The sequence below is a fragment of the Abramis brama genome (genome assembly GCF_963993115.1).
Source record: "Abramis brama genome assembly, chromosome: 15".
NCBI lineage: Eukaryota > Metazoa > Chordata > Actinopteri > Cypriniformes > Leuciscidae > Abramis > Abramis brama.
The window spans coordinates 14,123,154-14,144,353 of NC_139977.1; the positions used below are offsets into that span (position 1 = coordinate 14,123,154).

Sequence of the window (21,200 nt, forward strand, 5' to 3'; positions counted from 1 at the left end):
CCAGGCTCAGTCGGGGGCCAGTTCTCCTCTGGCATTTATGAACTAGAGGTCGGATTTAACTGTAAGATTAAAAGTATTATATGAATGCCTGGCTGAAGAGATGCAATGTCCGATTCGGGAGGGGGTACTGATCAGGAAATGGACACCTCAGGCTAAAGCTTTCATTTAGCAGAAAACAAGCCGGTACCACGGCCCGCTTGCCTGCACACAAACGCTGTTTTTACGGCGACCCAGATGAATCTCTCAAAGAGTGTATTTCCTGGTGTTTTCAGTGTAGTAAATGTGCCCGCCCACATTCACTCACAGACATGACAAGCCCCACGAGGTTCCCTCAGCAAGCCGCCATAAGAGAGTCGAGTGCGGGCAGGCTGCCCGCTGTGATCAGCGCGCCCCCCGCCTCGAACGTTGCAAGCACACGGCCAGAGCCCAGATCTCATTCAACCCCTAGCTATTCATGCAAATGCGCGGGCAAAGCTTCCCGGGGTATCAGAATGGGTGCTGAACATTATAAAAAAGAGGCTATTCGTTACAGTTCGCTCGACGCCCCCGCCGTTGCGCGGTGTGTATCGAAACTACGGTAGAAAAGGAAGTAGCACATCTACTTCGAACCAAAATTGCGAAACTGTTGAGCAAAGGGGCCATAGAGCCTTCATCTCAAGCTCAGAGCGAAGGGGGTCTGTACAGCAGATATTTTCTGGTACCAAAAAAAGACTGGGGTCTCAGACCCATTCTAGATCTAAGACAGCTGAACTTTCGAAACGCCTGTTCAGAATGCTCACAACCAGGAAAATCCTCGCGCAAATTCGCCAAGGGGACTGGTTTATGTCAATAGATCTGAAGGACGCGTATTTCCAAATACAAATAGCGTCACGTCACAGGCGATTTTTGAGATTCGCCTTCGAGGGCCAGGCATATCAATACACAGTCCTACCGTTTGGCCTGTCTCTGGCACCCCGTACATTCACGATGTGCATGGACGCGGCGCTCGCACCCCTGAAACTTCGGGGAATGCGAGTTTTGAACTACTTGGACGATTGGCTGGTTCTAGCTCAGTCACACTCAGTGCTCATAGAACACAGGACCATATTAGTCGAACATCTCGAGAATCTGGGTCTCAAAGTCAATTGGGCGAAAAGTTCACTGTCTCCCAGTCAGAGAATATCTTTTCTGGGCACAGAACTGGACTCGCTGTCTATGACAGCACAGCTATAGTCCCACTCAGAAAGTTTCAAAGGATGCTGGGTCTCATGGCCTCAGCATCATCAGTACTCCAGTTGGGTCTGCTTCGCATGCGCCCACTGCAGTTCTGGCAGTTCGTGGACCTCCGGTCTTTCTCGCCTCAAGGTCAATCAGAAATGCATCTCAGCTCTGAAACCTTGGAGAGCGATCGACTGGTACCAGTCAGGTGTAAGCCTGGTGACTTCCTCGAGTGTGAAGGTGGTGTCTACGGACACCTCCACCTCAGGATGGGGAGCGCTGCTCGAGGGCAGACCGTTCTTCGGCCAGTGGTCAGAACGGGAAAAGCTTCTACACATAAACTGCTTGGAAATGATGGCAGTCGACAACGCGCTGAGGCGCTTTTGTCCCCAGATAAAAGGACACCACGTCTTGGTCCATTCGGACAACGTGTCAGTGGTGGCCTATATAAATCGCCAAGGAGGTATCAGGTCCCGAAACCTTTACAGGCTGACAGAGCGCCTCTTGGTCTGGGCTCAGCACAATCTGCGCTCGTTGAGAGCAGCGCACGTGCCTGGCCACCTGAATGTGGGACCAGACAGACTGTCCAGGAACAATGTTCCAGCAGGAGAAATGGTCTCTACACCCACAGACAGTCCAGCTGCTGTGGGAGACATTCGGCAGAGCGGAAGTAGGCCTGTTTGCGTCTCAGGAAACGCTCACTGTCCGGAGTTTTTCTCCAAGAGCAGGGATGCGCTGGCCCATGTCTGGCCCCGCTGCCCACTCTATGCTTTTCCCCCCGTCACGCTCCTACCTCAGGTATTAGAGCGGATCAGGGAAAACGGATGCTCAGTGCTACTAGTGGCTCCGTTCTGGAAGAACCAGGCTTGGTTCCCGGTTCTGATGCAGCTGACAAGCACTGCCCCATGGCCGATACCAGTGAGGAGGGACCTCCTCTACCAGGCCAAGGGCTCGATTTGGCATCCTCGCCCGGAGCTTTGGTCCCTGCATGCGTGGGCCATCAACGGGTACCCGCTAACCTCCCGGCGGGAGTGTTAAACACGATCATGCAGGCTAGGGCCCCCTCTACGAGACGGCTCTATTCCTCAAAATGGTCTGTGTTCTCTAGCTGGTGCACAGCCCGTGGCATATAACCCCCAAATTGTGGGATGACGGAGGTTCTCTCCTTCCTGCAAGAGCTACTGGATAAGGGCAGAACCCCATCCACGCTCAAGGTTTACGTGGCGGCCATAGCAGCGTTTACTAAACCGACGCTTGGCCAGTCACTTGGAAGGAACGATCTGGTCATTCGCTTCCTTAGAGGAGCTAAGAGGTTAAATCCTCCCAGACCTCCCTCAGTTCCCATGTGGAACCTTTCTACGGTCTTGGAAGCCATGAAAGGTGCCCCATTCGAGCCAATCCAATCAATAGATATCAAACACTTGTCTTTCAAGACAGTGTTTCTTCTGGCTCTCGCTTCAGTAAAGCGTATAGGGGACTTACAAGCGCTCTCAGTGAGCGTGACATGCATGGAGTTTGGGCCAAATGACTCGAAAATCATACTCAAACCAAGGCATGGGTACGTTCCTAAATCCCTCAACACACAGTTTAGGGCTCAGGTGATTTCCCTGTCGGCCCTGCCGGTCTCTAATGAGGAGAAGGACGCAAGCTTCCTTTGCCCGGTCAGGGCATTAAGGGCTTATGTGTCTCGCTCGACTGTCTTCAGACAGACAGAGCAGCTCTTTGTCTCATTCTATGGACGTTCTAAGGGACTAGCCGTGTCGAAACAGAGCCTATCCAGATGGATAGTTGATGCTATAGTGCTGGCTTACGCTTCTAAGGGCCTGCAGTGCCCGTTAGGTGTCAGAGCGCACTCCACAAGAGGCATGGCCTTGTCGTGGGCTTGGTCTAGTGGGATTGCCTTGCAAGATATCTGTATGGAAAAGAGAAAAGAGATTTCCCCATAGCGTAAGATATTATGCAGTACTCGTTCCCTCTCTAGAGAGAACCGAGGTTACGTTAGTAACCGAGTACGTTTTAAAAGACGGATTTTTGAGGCTGTTAAGCTGGCAAAGGAAACCTAAATCAGGCGCAATCAAAAATGAAACATTTGTATGACCGCAGAACTGAGCGTCGTTCCATTTGTGTTGGGGATCAGGTGCTGGCTCTGTTGCCTGTGGTCTACTCTCCTTTTTAAAGCTACATTTGCTGGTCCTTATGTCATTATAAGACAAGAGTCTGATGAGAATTATGTTATCGCTACGCCAGAGAGAAAAACTAAAACCCAGTTATGTCATGTGAATTTGTTCAAACCGTATTATGTGCGGGAGGAATTGGTATTGTCTCATAAAATGGAACCAATTGCTTTGTCTGTAGATCGCAGTTTGTCACGGGACAATTTGCCTTTGACACATTATGAGGAAGCTGTGGAACCTGAAGATTGCGATGTCCTCGCCTAAGTCACTCAGAAATTTTGAGACAACTCTTCCACGATTGGCCGAATCCACATCATGACAACGATCACGTGTTTATTCGAACACCTTTTTTATAACAGTAAAACCTCTTTTCATGTAGTCGCGATGTTATATTGTGTCATGTTTATCAAAATAAAACTGATAAAAAAATGTAGACCCTACGGTGACGCATTTCTGCCACATACATATTATTTTTTCCACTCAATTATGTCGTAATAACGAGATCTTATGTCGTTTTAACGACATCTTTTCTCGTAATAACGAGATCTTATGTCGTTAAAACAACATCTTTTTCTTGAAATAATGAGATGCTATGTCATTAAAACAAGGACATGTGTAGTCATGTACAAAATATGCCTTTATCCACATAAAATTGATAGCCAATCATGTCTATCATACTTCTACGTTCAAAAAGCTGAAGCAATAGCATCCCCCAATGGACATTCATTTTAAAAGATCAAATTCTGTACACACCTTATTAATAAAGCATGTGTAGGCTACAGATTAGCAGATGAGCCCAGAATACGAACATTGCGTTTAATTGCACATTAGGCTAAGCGTTTTCCTCCCACAGAAAACCCTTATAATAAAGAAAAAGCTTAATGTGGCTACTTCAGTGATAAATATCAAATGCTGTACACACCTTATTAATAAACCATACTATCCTACAGAAAAGCAGATGAACCCAGAATATGAACACATTTAATTACACGTTAAGCGTTTTCCTCCCATAGAAACCCTTTATTATAAAGAAAATAAAGGTGGCTCTTAATGTATGGTGACACAAAATAAAACGTGGCGCTTTTCTAAGCGGGTTAAAAAGGATAACTATAATGTATGGCGGATTAGCACTTTTGGGAGTACTTCGACTCGGTGCAGTAAAAAGTCACGCCTGATCCTCTTCCTCTCACTTCTGTCAATAGTGGGAAGATGATCAGGCGTGACTTTTTACTGCGCCGAGTCGAACTTTATTTTTTGCCGGTGCTTTGCGGCAAGTTTTATACATGCGCTTGAGTGCGTAATATAGGCTATAGCCTATGCACCCAGGATTGAATATAAACGTGTGATTAGTCCTAATTGGTTAAAGGGGTCATATAATGCCATTTTTGTACAAGCTAATATGATTCTTTAGGGTCTAAATTAAAAGTTTGTAATATACTTTAATTAAAAATTCTCATTAGTATTGTAAGAAAACACTCATTTTACCTGGTCAAAAACAGCTCTGTTTTCAGCACGCCGTTTAAGTACATGTCTTTAAATGCTAATGAGCTTTACTAAACCGACGCTTGGCCAGTCACTTGGAAGGAACGATCTGGTCATTCGCTTCCTTAGAGGAGCTAAGAGGTTAAATCCTCCCAGACCTCCCTCAGTTCCCATGTGGAACCTTTCTACGGTCTTGGAAGCCATGAAAGGTGCCCCATTCGAGCCAATCCAATCAATAGATATCAAACACTTGTCTTTCAAGACAGTGTTTCTTCTGGCTCTCGCTTCAGTAAAGCGTATAGGGGACTTACAAGCGCTCTCAGTGAGCGCGACATGCATGGAGTTTGGGCCAAATGACTCGAAAATCATACTCAAACCAAGGCATGGGTACGTTCCTAAATCCCTCAACACACAGTTTAGGGCTCAGGTGATTTCCCTGTCGGCCCTGCCGGTCTCTAATGAGGAGAAGGACGCAAGCTTCCTTTGCCCGGTCAGGGCATTAAGGGCTTATGTGTCTCGCTCGACTGTCTTCAGACAGACAGAGCAGCTCTTTGTCTCATTCTATGGACGTTCTAAGGGACTAGCCGTGTCGAAACAGAGCCTATCCAGATGGATAGTTGATGCTATAGTGCTGGCTTACGCTTCTAAGGGCCTGCAGTGCCCGTTAGGTGTCAGAGCGCACTCCACAAGAGGCATGGCCTTGTCGTGGGCTTGGTCTAGTGGGATTGCCTTGCAAGATATCTGTATGGAAAAGAGAAAAGAGATTTCCCCATAGCGTAAGATATTATGCAGTACTCGTTCCCTCTCTAGAGAGAACCGAGGTTACGTTAGTAACCGAGTACGTTTTAAAAGACGGATTTTTGAGGCTGTTAAGCTGGCAAAGGAAACCTAAATCAGGCGCAATCAAAAATGAAACATTTGTATGACCGCAGAACTGAGCGTCGTTCCATTTGTGTTGGGGATCAGGTGCTGGCTCTGTTGCCTGTGGTCTACTCTCCTTTTTAAAGCTACATTTGCTGGTCCTTATGTCATTATAAGACAAGAGTCTGATGAGAATTATGTTATCGCTACGCCAGAGAGAAAAACTAAAACCCAGTTATGTCATGTGAATTTGTTCAAACCGTATTATGTGCGGGAGGAATTGGTATTGTCTCATAAAATGGAACCAATTGCTTTGTCTGTAGATCGCAGTTTGTCACGGGACAATTTGCCTTTGACACATTATGAGGAAGCTGTGGAACCTGAAGATTGCGATGTCCTCGCCTAAGTCACTCAGAAATTTTGAGACAACTCTTCCACGATTGGCCGAATCCACATCATGACAACGATCACGTGTTTATTCGAACACCTTTTTTATAACAGTAAAACCTCTTTTCATGTAGTCGCGATGTTATATTGTGTCATGTTTATCAAAATAAAACTGATAAAAAAATGTAGACCCTACGGTGACGCATTTCTGCCACATACATATTATTTTTTCCACTCAATTATGTCGTAATAACGAGATCTTATGTCGTTTTAACGACATCTTTTCTCGTAATAACGAGATCTTATGTCGTTAAAACAACATCTTTTTCTTGAAATAATGAGATGCTATGTCATTAAAACAAGGACATGTGTAGTCATGTACAAAATATGCCTTTATCCACATAAAATTGATAGCCAATCATGTCTATCATACTTCTACGTTCAAAAAGCTGAAGCAATAGCATCCCCCAATGGACATTCATTTTAAAAGATCAAATTCTGTACACACCTTATTAATAAAGCATGTGTAGGCTACAGATTAGCAGATGAGCCCAGAATACGAACATTGCGTTTAATTGCACATTAGGCTAAGCGTTTTCCTCCCACAGAAAACCCTTATAATAAAGAAAAAGCTTAATGTGGCTACTTCAGTGATAAATATCAAATGCTGTACACACCTTATTAATAAACCATACTATCCTACAGAAAAGCAGATGAACCCAGAATATGAACACATTTAATTACACGTTAAGCGTTTTCCTCCCATAGAAACCCTTTATTATAAAGAAAATAAAGGTGGCTCTTAATGTATGGTGACACAAAATAAAACGTGGCGCTTTTCTAAGCGGGTTAAAAAGGATAACTATAATGTATGGCGGATTAGCACTTTTGGGAGTACTTCGACTCGGTGCAGTAAAAAGTCACGCCTGATCCTCTTCCTCTCACTTCTGTCAATAGTGGGAAGATGATCAGGCGTGACTTTTTACTGCGCCGAGTCGAACTTTATTTTTTGCCGGTGCTTTGCGGCAAGTTTTATACATGCGCTTGAGTGCGTAATATAGGCTATAGCCTATGCACCCAGGATTGAATATAAACGTGTGATTAGTCCTAATTGGTTAAAGGGGTCATATAATGCCATTTTTGTACAAGCTAATATGATTCTTTAGGGTCTAAATTAAAAGTTTGTAATATACTTTAATTAAAAATTCTCATTAGTATTGTAAGAAAACACTCATTTTACCTGGTCAAAAACAGCTCTGTTTTCAGCACGCCGTTTAAGTACATGTCTTTAAATGCTAATGAGCTTTGCTCACCCCGCCCCTCTGTTCTGTGGGGCGTTTTGACACAACACCACATGTGGAGTGTTGCCTTGACAACAGTTGAGGGTATATTTTGAAGAACGGCAGCGGTAGTCTCTGAGGACACTGTGCAACTGTATCAATTTGAACCGGAGTTGGACCCGGAACAAGATGACAGCCCCGAAGAAGTTCGACAATTAAGGCTCGAACAGGACGTTTCTGAATGGTTGGTTAACATAATGTCACTTTGATCTATCTTTGTGTATACCGGCAGGGTAGAGTAGTGAGATACGAATGCTATGTGTTTACTGATGTATACGTTAGTTCATTGGCAGATGGATGTTACAGCTAATGGTCATGAAAAAAAATGTAGGTAAATGTAGGCTTGTCAGTGATGCGTAACGTTATCTATGCAGTGTTAGGTACAACTGTCAGAGCTGAAGCACTGACATGAGGTCACGGCAGGAATGTTTCTAACAGTAGTTGAAGGACACCTAATAATTTTGTATTACCATTGATTTTCATGCAGTTATAACTGTTTTGTTTTTTTTACATTACTTCTTAATCAGTAACAGACACCGTTATAAACCATCTACAAGAGTAAGCTTAGTGTACTATTCCCACGTTAACTTTAACACCTGCGTACACAGTTTGTAATAACACAATAACTATAACGCGTTGTTCATTATAAACGTGGGATTATGAATTATAGTGAGAACGTCGTACATAGAAAACATGCCGTAATGTACCCTTAGTGTAAACCTTAGCCGCATTCATCGTGAAGCGTGCAAGCGATTTGCAAAGATTAATATAAAGATTAATATAAAGGTTAATAAAACGTTACACTCACTTCTTCTGGAGGTGCAGCAGGAACACGAATAGTTGGTACCGATCCTTTTTTCAGGAGCAGCTTCTTAGCAAAACCAGCTTTATACTGACCCTCATTTATAAAGCAGTCTGGTGTGAAATGATTTGTGCAAACATGAAAGCATTGCTGTTGATCGTGGGGAATATTCCCTTCGAAAACAAAACTCAGCCACTGCGTCTTCAGCGGTTCGGATTTAGGCAGTGGTGGAAAGAGTACTGAAAAAACATACTCAAGTAAAAGTACCATTACATTCCAAAAAATGTAGTGTGAGTAGAGTAAAAAGTACTTGTCCAAAAAACTACTTGAGTAAGAGTAAAAAAGTAGCTAATTTAAAAGTACTCATGAGTAGTGAGTAGTGAGTACTGAGCTGCGGATTCTACCCCCTTATAATAAACACTGTGCACTACAATTTATAAATTTAAAAAAAAAAATTGCAAATACTGTAATTAAAATGCATCAAATCAGTACACTTATCACCATTTAAATCATATTATATGAAAAAAAAAGCATTTAAAATTAGGCGAGCATGCTATTGTTGCACATAAAATATCAATATTCATAACTGTGCAAAGAATTCAAAAACCTTTAGAAACTTAAGATAGTTCAGCATCACACACACCATGAGATGGGTTAAACAGAGAGATTAAAAAATACCCAATTTCTCTCCAAAACGGTACCACTTTTAGTGTTTTGATAAATGAGAATCACTAATATTATCAGTTTACCTCACCTAATGCACTGTAAAAGGCTAAGATAGTGAGCTAACACTAATTACACTGTAATTCCATGCTATTAAATATGTTATAATTTAAATATAAATGCACATTGTTCTAGAAGGGTGGCATCATTCCTTACATTTTACACAGCTACATTTACTCACATTCTAATGCTGATAATATAATTTGTAAGGAAAATTGTGCATTAAAGGGATAGTTCACCCAAAAATGAAAATTCTATCATCGTTTACTCACCCTCAAGTTGTTCCAAACCTGTATGAGTTTCTTTGTTCTGCTGAACACAAAGGAAGATATTTGGAAGAATGTTTGTAACCAAACAGATCTCGGTCCCCACCATAGTATATATTTTTTCCTACTATGGAAATAGCCCTATAAAAAAAATATATAAGTTATATAATATATAGTTTCCTACTTATAGCCCTATACATGAGTACAGTGATGTTAATTGTAGAGTGTTAAGTATGTTTATTCCTGTCTTACAAGTGTGTCAGTGGCTTACTGTGTGAGAATGTGTCTTTAATCATGTTTATGTTTTGTTCTTTATTCAGAAAACATAAAAAGCCACTAGCGTTGTTTATTTGGGGTATAAGTGCTCACATAAACTGTTTTGTGTATTCTGTTTTATTTTTGGGAATATACAATCATTTGCAAAAAGCTAAAAAGGGAAAAATTAACACAAATTGAGTATTGTGAAAGAGTACTCACTTTGGGAAAAATATGGAAGTGTAACTATTATCCTTTATTTTGGGTTGTTTCTTTGTACATTTGTGGAACATTGTAATTCACACTGTACGTGGCGAGCTCTGTTTGAAAGTTTTTATGTTTGTTATTCTCCTATTGTAACTCGTTGTATAAATTTTTGTTTATATTCCTGACCACAAGCGGAAACTCCAGACATTAACGCTGCGTCTTTCTCATACACAGTCGAAAATAAAGAACCCCTTTTTTAGATGTTTGGTTGTGTTTGAGTTTTATATAGTGTACACATTTACATGGCCACACTTAATTACAGTAACGTGGGTATTTGTAATTCGTTGCTTCACACTCCTGGATTTAGGAACACCAAAATGACTGCTGTGTTCGTTATTGCACCCAAGAACAGAACACCACAATCGCTTAGACGCCATATCAACAATGGCGGACTATGATGACAGCTCACTCACGAGCGAGGGCGGGTCTGTGTTGAAACGCTGCTGTCAATTAACAATCGTGGGAGGGGCGTCCGACCGTGTGACGTCACACGGTCGAACGGCTTGATTTGAGACAGGGGAAAACATATAAGAAGATAAAAAAATAAAAAAAAACACTGGATGGATTTTTATCATTTTATGATGGTTGTGTACAGGCACTGCCAACACACATTTCAGTACAATCAACTTGTAAAAGTGCATGTACCATTATATGACACCTTTAAATGAATGACTACTAGTCTAGAAAAATCTTTAGTCTATGGCAACTCTAATCAATAGCCTACATTTAATATTTGACATTATTTAATTAGTAATTAGTATCCAGCTCTTTACATTAAATTAGTTGAGTTAAACAAATTAAGATCAAAATGTTGTAAAAAAATAAACAACTTAGGCTATGTTCTGTTAGATGTGTTTTGACTACTTTTTGTTTAATTATATCTCTAGATAATGAAGATATACCTACTATATAGGGGGGTTGGGGGGGGGGGGGGGGGGGGGGGTTTACTGTCACGGTTCCACCAGATTCACTCACTCCTCCCACTCGTTCACTCACTCCTCCCACTCGCTCATCATCTCCAGAGTACTAATCATCATCACCTGCATCTCATCATTCCACCACCCTTTATATTCAGCTCCTCTTCTCACACTCATTGTCTGGTCTCGTCTCTACAAGACACACAGACTCTCTTATGCTACTTACCCGCTACTCACGTGAGATTCATCCACCTTCCGTCTACATCCGAAGCTCCGTCTGCCTTCTTCAGTCTTCAGCCCTCTTCCAGCCGCCATCTGAAACAGAGACTTTGATTATTCTTCAGTTAAGTTCCTGTCTGATTATCATCTGCTTGCACCTTATCTCCATCTGGTTCTGTGTTTCTGTTAATAAAGCTACATTTCACTTACCACTTGTCTGACTCCTGTTCCATCTGTGACACTCAAAGCCTTTGATGGCAACATTCAGCTTCATGAGCCACTCTCCAATGGATAAACACACATCTGTTCATCTGTCCCTGTAACATCCAGACCAGATTCACATTACCTCTGTGATTTATGAGCTCAACACTACATTTACATGTTGAGGTTGTTTTAACTTTTTATCCAACATAAATGTTCCTCAATTTATCAACTACTAATGGACAAATAAAATAGATAACTTATGTTTAGTTACTTTATAGATTTGTTCTACATAATAGCACACATTCATCACTCAGATGTCTATTTCATGTTGTGATGTGCTCTTCTGCAATACTTATTGAAGATTTTCCAGTCAGATGTAAATAGACATTTAAAATAAGCGTCTTTAAGATGTACAGTGAGGAAAATAAGTATTTGAACACCCTGCTATTTTGCAAGTTCTCCCACTTGGAAATCATGGAGGGGTCTGAAATTGTCATCGTAGGTGCATATCCACTGTGAGAGACATAATCAAAAAAAATAATAATCCAGAAATCACAATATATGATTTTTTAACTATTTATTTGTATAATACAGCTGCAAATAAGTATTTGAACACCTGTCTATCAGCTAGAATTCTGACCCTCAAAGACCTGTTAGTCTGCCTTTAAAATGTTCACCTCCACTCCATTTATTATCCTAAATTAGATGCACCTGTTTGAGGTCGTTAGCTGCATAAAGACACCTGTCCACCCCATACAATCAGTAAGAATCCAACTACTAACATGGCCAAGACCAAAGAGCTGTCCAAAGACACTAGAGACAAAATTGTACACCTCCACAAGGCTGGAAAGGGCTACGGGGAAATTGCCAAGCAGCTTGGTGAAAAAAGGTCCACTGTTGGAACAATCATTAGAAAATGGAAGAAGCTAAACATGACTGTCAATCTCCCTCAGACTGGGGCTCCATGCAAGATCTCACCTCGTGGGGTCTCAATGATCCTAAAAAAGGTGAGAAATCAGCCCAGAACTACACGGGAGGAGCTGGTCAATGACCTGAAAAGAGCTGGGACCACCGTTTCCAAGGTTACTGTTGGTAATACACTTAGACGTCATGGTTTGAAATCATGCATGGCACGGAAGGTTCCCCTGCTTAAACCAGCACATGTCAAGGCCCGTCTTAAGTTTGCCAATGACCATTTGGATGATCCAGAGGAGTCATGGGAGAAAGTCATGTGGTCAGATGAGACCAAAATAGAACTTTTTGGTCATAATTCCACTAAACGTGTTTGGAGGAAGAAGAATGATGAGTACCATCCCAAGAACACCATCCCTACTGTGAAGCATGGGGGTGGTAGCATCATGCTTTGGGGGTGTTTTTCTGCACATGGGACAGGGCGACTGCACTGTATTAAGGAAAGGATGACCGGGGCCATGTATTGCGAGATTTTGGGGAACAACCTCCTTCCCTCAGTTAGAGCATTGAAGATGGGTCGAGGCTGGATCTTCCAACATGACAATGACCCGAAGCACACAGCCAGGATAACCAAGGAGTGGCTCTGTAAGAAGCATATCAAGTTTCTGGCGTGGCCTAGCCAGTCTCCAGACCTAAACCCAATAGAGAATCTTTGGAGGGAGCTCAAACTCCGTGTTTCTCAGCGACAGCCCAGAAACCTGACTGATCTAGAGAAGATCTGTGTGGAGGAGTGGGCCAAAATCCCTCCTGCAGTGTGTGCAAACCTGGTGAAAAACTACAGGAAACGTTTGACCTCTGTAATTGCAAACAAAGGCTACTGTACCAAATATTAACATTGATTTTCTCAGGTGTTCAAATACTTATTTGCAGCTGTATCATACAAATAAATAGTTAAAAAATCATACATTGTGATTTCTGGATTTTTTTTTTTTTAGATTATGTCTCTCACAGTGGACATGCACCTACGATGACAATTTCAGACCCCTCCATGATTTCTAAGTGGGAGAACTTGCAAAATAGCAGGGTGTTCAAATACTTATTTTCCTCACTGTATATGGATTATGTAAATCCACTTTAGAGACGAAACTTACGTGTCCTTACTGGAGCTCTCCTGTTAGCTATACATAATAAAACGTGTTTTTACAGCAAAATCACAACTATACTATACTGTCTAACGTCTTTACACCTTCAACAATTCAACAGTTTACTCTACAGTAGTTCAACATATGCAATTTTAACACAAGGAACCGTGTTTACTCACATTTGAAAGCACCCGTGTCGCTGATCTCTGCGATGTTTGATAATGACGTATCTTCTCACGTGGCCTCCTGGAATAGAAAAGTATCCATCGTTTGAGCACTCGAAAATCTGTCTGGAAGCAGTAAGCCATCCGGGAACTTCTCGCCTACTCTTTTATGAATACTGATGTTTCGAACATACTTTTTCTTTCACGTACTGTTTTCGCCTACTATATAGTAGGAAAGTAGGCATATTCGAACACACTTAAGTCCGAATCTCGCGATAATTAGTACATCACCCAGGTAATTCTCGCCTACTATTTTATGAATACAGAGGATTCGTACATACTTTTTTGCTCGCCTACTCTTTTTCCCATACTATATAGCAGGGATGTATGCGGTTTCGAACGCAGCCTACGAGTTCAGCATGCATTGATTCAATCTACACAGTCCAAACATTCATTGATTCAGTTTAAACAGTTCATACACTCAGGTTCTTTCTCACTGTTCAATGATTTAGTGACTCAATTCAAAACTCTTCATGATTCGTTCAACAGTTCAATACTCAGGATCTCTCACTGTTCGACGATTCAGTGACTCAGTTCAAACGCTCAGGATCTTTATCAATGTTCAATGATGCAGTGACTCAGTTCAAACACTTAATGATTCGTTCCACAGTTCAAACACTCAGGGGGTGCTTCCCAATATCCCTCCTCGTCTCCTCATTCCTCTGTCCTCCATCCTATGACCCAAGGTGTTGACATCAAGGTGTTGTGAGGCAGCCTGAACAAAGAATGATGAACTAAGAATGATTCACTGATGAATAAAAAGATAAAAAGAAATCGAATCAAAATAGAAATCTTTCCTAACAATGGAAAGACTTATAGATTTCCATGGTGTTAATTGTCTTTTACCACGCACTGCTGTGCAATGCAGACAATTGCGGCGACCAACTGTGGCAACATCCCTGTCATCTGATGTCAGCTCAGCTCCTGGAACCAGTACATGGTCACTATTGGTTCGTTTTGGTGCCGTTTTCTGTGACACACCACAGAGCTCTGTTATAAGTTGCTCCATAAACTCTTTATGGGACAAGTTACCATGTAGCTCTTTGTGCACAATGAAAGAGTTGGTGGAAGCAATGTCCAAGAAGTGTAGAAAAATCTTTCTGTACCACTTCATGGTTTTGTGCTGTGTTGTGTAGTACTGTAACAGCTGATCAGACAGGTCAGTGCAGGACATGGAAATGTCTTTGTCCTCCATGTATCTTGTGTTTTCACCCTCCTCTGCGCAGTGTCTCCTGTATAAGCAGGATGGATGGTAGAACAGACTCTTGTGTGTCCATCCACTTCACAAATACAAGAGGTCCATCCCGAATCCACCTGATGGATCCCCTGGCAGATTTTTTAGAGAGTGAATTAGCTACATTCCGAGGGAAGTCCCACATGCACCAAACTTCATTGCAAACAAGTCTTTTAGGAGCTTTGGACTTTGGACTCCATGTACACATGGTACCCAGAACCCAAAAATGTGAGGTCTAAAAGAGATGTTACAGCATCATAGGACAGTCCATGGCCTGTGGGAAAGTTGTTCTTTCCTGTGTACACAGAAAAGTCCACAGTGTATTTATTCGATGAGTCTGCAAGAACAAACAACTTGAAACCCCATCTGGTTGGCTTGGCTTTCATGTACTGCGTCATACCCGTGTGTGCTTTGCATGCCACCATTCTTTCATCCACAGCTACGTTTTTTTTAGGATGATAGATGGCTTTACAAGCATGACGAATAGTGTCCATGAGAGGTTTGACCCTGTAAAGACGGTCATGTTCATTTGTGCCCCTCTTTCTGTCATTATCCATATCTGCATCTGGGTGACTCATGTGCACATTCCAGGAAATGGTGCGGTATCTGTCCCGGGACATAACTGTAGCTGGAAAGGGTACAGAGAAAACACTGCTTTGCCGCCAGTAGTCCCTGATAGAGCTGACCTTCACCATGGCCATGTAAAATAGCAACCCAATGTAGCGGTACATCTCACTGATGCTGATATCTGTCCATTTATTTTTGCAGCCCTTTGCAGTTGCCTTGGCAGCCTGAGCATTGGTGTTGTGGCACAGAGTTGACACAGCACTTTCTGAAAAAAAATGTTTGAATAGACTCATGGGTGAATGTGAGTCAACAGAGCTCAGTTGTGGTCCAGTTTCCCGTGCAGGAAGGAATCACAGTCTGTGGAACCATGTCAACATCAGTCTCTGTTTTCCATGACAGAGTTGACTGCCTGTTGCTTGCCTGCTGGTTAGCCTTGGCTCTCTTCGGGACAGGTGCTTGGACAAATTCATCTGTAAAAAAAAAAAAAACACGTGAGCATGCTGATAACACAATTAAAGAAATTGTATTATCATTATCAATCACTAATGGCCATGGATAAAAAAGACAAAGTTTTTTGTCATTTCACACAATAGGTAGGCTTTTATATTATGACGATGTAAACACAATTAGGCTACATTTCATCTGTAAAATATTACATCTATGCACTTACTATGATTCTCGATCACACTGAGAACTGAACGACACCTGCGTGCCCCTCTGCGAGGTGCTGGAGAAGGAGAGCTTGATGCAGACACATTCCTAAAAAAACAACAACAAAATAAAACTGTTAGCATACATTATTCAAAGTAAACTGATGAGCAATTGATGGTTATGGACGCACAATGTATATATCTGTTGATGGGCCATAGGATGGAGAAATATCTATTGATGGGCCGTAGACCGCGTCACCGCGAGTATCTGTTGATGGGCCATATAGACCGCACGCATTTAGTGACGCACGCATTTAGTGACACGCAATGAACGGATTGTTCGTGAACGACACATCGCTACATTTCAAAAATTTACACCTGTACACTGTAAAAATAAAAGGTGCCTGGAGGAACCTTTTGGGGTTCTTCACTTTGCCACACCGGCGGAACCGTCTGTAGATCCTCTAGGCACCCTTTAAAAAGGGGCAGTTCTCTGAAGAACCACACAGGTTTCCTGAGGAACTCTTATATTAGGCACTGTGTGGAACCACTTTGGGTGCCTCCAGGAACCAAATTTCTTTTTTTTCTTTTTTATATTTAATTTCATGTTGTTACTATGGTTACCTTTGACTTCTATTATAATAAACAAATTGAACCAAATACAAAATAAGAATTGTTTATTACATATTTGATAATCATTTTTATACATACACTTCCATGCACATGGGAAAAAAAGCTAGCTATAGATTAATATCAATGAATACACAAAAAATAGTATAATACATAAGCAACATGAATAATCAACCATGTATATACAATAGGCTATACAAGAAAAGACATCTCAACAAAATGCATGGAAACGCATATGTTCCACGAAATAAATCAATGTAAAAAAATTACATTTTGATTAATTAAAAATTTCCATCTTTACTTAACTTTAAAACATTTGTGTTTCAGTCCGATGGTAAGTCTGACATCACTGTTTCCAAGTCCAAAAGCTCTATCAGATGCCAAAAACAAACAAACAGTGCTAATATGCACTCATTGTGCTGTAATATTCCTGAAAATTATGATCCTAACCTTTATCTCTATACCGAAATCTTAGATGGTTAGTTATTCAGCTATTTTGAATCATAAAATGTTGAAGTCTGGGATGCCGTGAGACTGGAGACTGTAATGTACACTGTGGCTTTTGAAAAGCTTAAATGTGTGACTTGAATCAAGAGTGTTCATAAATGGTTGTTGAGTATTCTCATGAAACAAGATAGAGGAAGTAGAAGTAGAAGTAGAGGCTTCGACCCGGAAACAGTATTCCTTATGTCACAACAAGCAGAAAACATTTTCCATTATAACAGAGTTAAGGTGCAGTAAAATTATCTGTTGTTCTGTGAATGTTCACTGGTGAATTCCAGTCATTTCAATAAGAATTTACATGGTCAGCAATTTCGTTTGTGGTCAAAAATGTCACTTTGGGACCAAGTTTGTGTGAGGTACTTAAAGAGTTAGAAAAGTGAAGAGGTGCCGCAGCTTCGATTTCCGTGTGTATTTCCTCTGTTCTGGTGGATGGTCCAGGCATTTCAGTGATTTTCAGGTCTACAGGAGGATTTTTATTCTTGTTCAAACTTGTATTTCAGCTTACCGAGATCCCTGCAAAGTAAAAAAATTACTGTTAGTAAGGTTATTAAAGTGATAGTTGAGAAATAATCTCCTCAGCCTTGGGACGTTCCAAACCTGTTTGACTTTCTGTCTGTGGAACCCAAAAGCAGATCTCAGGCATAATGCAACCCCTGTCACCATTCAATTTCACTGCATGAAACACAGAGCCGGACAGTAACGGAGTACATTTACTTGAGTACAGTACTTAAGTACAATTTTGAGGGATCTGTACTTTACTCGAGTATCATTTTTGGGGAGTACTCATGACTTTACTCAAGTACATTTGAGAGGCAAATATTGTACTCTTTACTCCACTACATTTCTATCCATAACTGTGAGTACCCGTTACTTCTTCTAAAAAAAAAAAAGAAAAAAAAAAGGAAAAAAGAAACATCTCGGAAACCTTCAATTCGTTGTTTCCCTCTCAAATGTGATTGGATTGTGCAGGCGCCACTGATTGGGACAGCCTATCAGCAATCACCTTCAGCTTTCTGCCAAAGTCAACTCCATCAACTCCACGGTCAGATTTAGATAAGAGACGAAACCATGGATGAAGACGCAGCAGTTCCATCACGGGAGTATTTTTTTTCCCAGGATGGTAGGGGAAGACTCATGAATATTCATTAGGGAAGTCATCCCTGATTGGTCTTAACCCCAGTGACGGGTAGGTTTAGGGGCAGGGTTAGGGAGGTCATAAGACCCCCAGTGACGGGTAGGTTTAGGGGTGGGGTTAGGGGTAGGTCATCAGACCAATCAGGGATGACTTCCCTAATGAATATTCATGAGTCTTCCCCTACCATCCTGGGAAAAAAATATCGCATCCCGAACCCGTGGCCCCACCTCGCCAGACTATTTCAATTTTCTGAACAAGTTAATGATAGTTTTCGCTTCAAGTGTTTGCTGTGTTTACCAATGTAAGCACTGTGGCAGTAGTAATGCAATATTTAGAAAATGTACTCTTGTACTCTTGATACTCAAGTACTTTTAAAAACAAGAACTTTAGTACTTTTACTTAAGTAGACATCTGACTGTAGTACTTTTACTTGTACTTGAGTAAAATTTAGCAAGGGGTATCTGTACTTTTACTCAAGTAATGAAGCTGTGTACTCTGTCCGCCTCTGATGAAACACAAGCAGAAAAAAATTGTGTAAATCATTCATGAAACCATTCTTATGTACACTTGTCTAGTTCAATTCAATGCAACAATTTATGTAAAAATGGTTAAGCTCCAAAAATGTCCCAGAAAAGATCCTAAAAATAATCAATGAGTTCACCACTCATGTGTTATGGGTTGTGTTGTAAGTCTTCTGAAGCCATAATAGTTTTTTCCTTTTTCTTTTTTTTTTTTGTCGAAAAAGACTAAACTTGAAGTTATAATTCAGAATTAAAATGTCTTATATTCAAATGCAAATGATAAAGATATAAGAAAAAAATGCATAGCATTATTTGTGAACCAAACCTAATATTATTTTTCTGAGTAACATGAGATTTGAGAGCATGAGGGAAGATTTTCAGAGAATAACTGATTAAAAAAACACTAGTACACAGTCAAACAATACAATTTCACACAGAGAAAGTTCATAGTAATAAAGTACTTGCATGTGGTGCAGGTAACTTACTGTAATTCAATGTTGCCTCAGAAATGTTCAGATTATTTTAGAAATGTAATGGTTGTTCTGGGGATACAAAAGAAAAAAAGCTGATTATTCACAACATAATATTTATTGACCAGTAAATGGCTTTAAAATTGTAACCTATTTGAGAGAATGAGGGCACATGTAGTAAGTAAAGTTAGGCTAAACAAAAACAGACCAAACTAACGTTATATTAACCTGCTTTTGTTATTCATAACAAACACCAATGACAGCAGGAATCAGCTAAATTATAAGCTATATCAGCAATTTGACAACACAGTTGTACAGAATATGTTGAATTGAATGACTAAATCAATCTAAGACAATAAGTCAATAATTTCCATTTGTTCATTACATTAGATCAACGTAAGTTAACGTTAGTTAGCATCGCGGCTATAACCTTCATACCAGATACTGTGCAATAAACGAGTGGAAAACACTGTAAAAACGTAGTAATGTATAATAAATTTAACTTATATATATGTGTGTGTTTGAATATATAGTGAGTAGACTCTGTATTTATATTTATTTGCGAGTTTACAAACCTTGTAACGGAGAGCCGAACAAACGGCGGAAGCTTTGATGAGAGGAGCCGTTACTTTCAAACCCGATGACGTCAGTGGACACTATTGTTGTTGCGCGCGAGCAGCGCGAGCATCACTGAAGTGACGACAGCAGAGGAATAGCAGCAGTTTCGTGACTGACAGAATACAACTTTTCTCCTCCTGGTTCTTCTTCTTCATATTATTAATATTATTATCATTTAGTGTTGTTTTTTAAGGTTTAAATTACTTAATAAAATAGCCTAGGCCTATACTAAATATATGTAACCCACGTGAAAAAGACGTAGGCTACTGTTAAATGTATTAAAATGCATTAAAGTATATTTGTATTGTAGGTCTACTAAAAACACACTCAAGTACATTTTTAATACATTTAATAGTACGTCTTTTTCACCTGGGTATGTATACTGAATCAAACTTAAGTAGCCTATAATAATAATAATAATAATAATAATAGGATAATAATAATCTTATTCTGGCCTCACTGAACCATTGGGTTCCTCCAGATGCTGGCTTTAACATAAGAGATCTTCCAGGAACCACTTAAATGTTAAAAGATCTTCCAATAACCCTTTTATCGCATTCAGGTTCCTCTATTTTCCCCCAAAGCACTTTGAGGTCTCGTGGTGATGAAAAGGTGACTCCAGAACCTCTGAACTAAATACAAAGTGCTTAAAGGATCCCATAAGTTCCAGCAAGAACCTCAAAGATTGTCAATGCTCCTCCAGTAACCCTACTATAGGAGAAAGCGCTTAGAGGCACCTAAATTACATTTTGAAGTTCCTTGAGTATCCAACAGGATATTTGAGGCTCCTTTAGTTTTTACAGTGTATTCACAAACATCTGTGCATAAGGCAGTATTGAAGCATGATAAGCAGTGTCATAGGCTAACCAAAACCGAACATTTCTATACAAATATAATGTATTTAGACAGTATCACATATTTTACCGGAGGCTGAAATATATTTGCACTAAATCACATTATATAACCTAAGCAGATACTTGCAGACAAGCTACATTACGCATAAGCAGTATTTTAGCATGATAATCAGTGTCATAAGCTAATCAAAACTGAGTGAAATATATTTAATATACAAAAATGTTTAAAGAGCAATATCACATTTAAAAAAGTTTACACTTGAGCATATACACGAATGTTAGGGATATTGTAAGGCAATCGTTCCTGTAAGATGTCAAAAGCTAGCCAAAACTAGGCAAAATATAGTCTGAAAATTCATATGAGTTCTATATTATCAGAAAAGGAATTATATAATAGTAAACAACTTTCTCCGAACTTGTATCCTCAGCAGGATCAATTCGCTCTTCAAAATGCTGCCGTTCGTCATCCGAGTTGCAATCTTCCTCTGAGGAAAATGTGAATTCTTCCTCGCTGTCCAGAATCATCTGAAGGACGTCTTTACCAGAGTAGTGTGCCATCCTCAAAATGCGATGAACTATCAGTGAATCTGATGAAGAAACTTTGTGTTTGTATGGCATTGATCGGGGGGGCGTGTGCGATGCATA

General features: G+C 40.6%; 1 long non-coding RNA gene across 1 annotated transcript; it reads right to left on the minus strand.

Moving 5' to 3' along the window:
- Positions 1 to 17,131: 17,131 nt before the first annotated feature.
- On the minus strand, positions 17,132 to 19,245 carry LOC311097254. Its single transcript, XR_014609219.1, has 3 exons — positions 19,099 to 19,245; positions 17,555 to 17,629; positions 17,132 to 17,470 (listed from the first exon to the last, which is right to left on the minus strand). It is a non-coding gene; the product is annotated as an uncharacterized lncRNA (long non-coding RNA).
- Between the last annotated feature and the right edge of the window lie 1,955 nt (positions 19,246 to 21,200).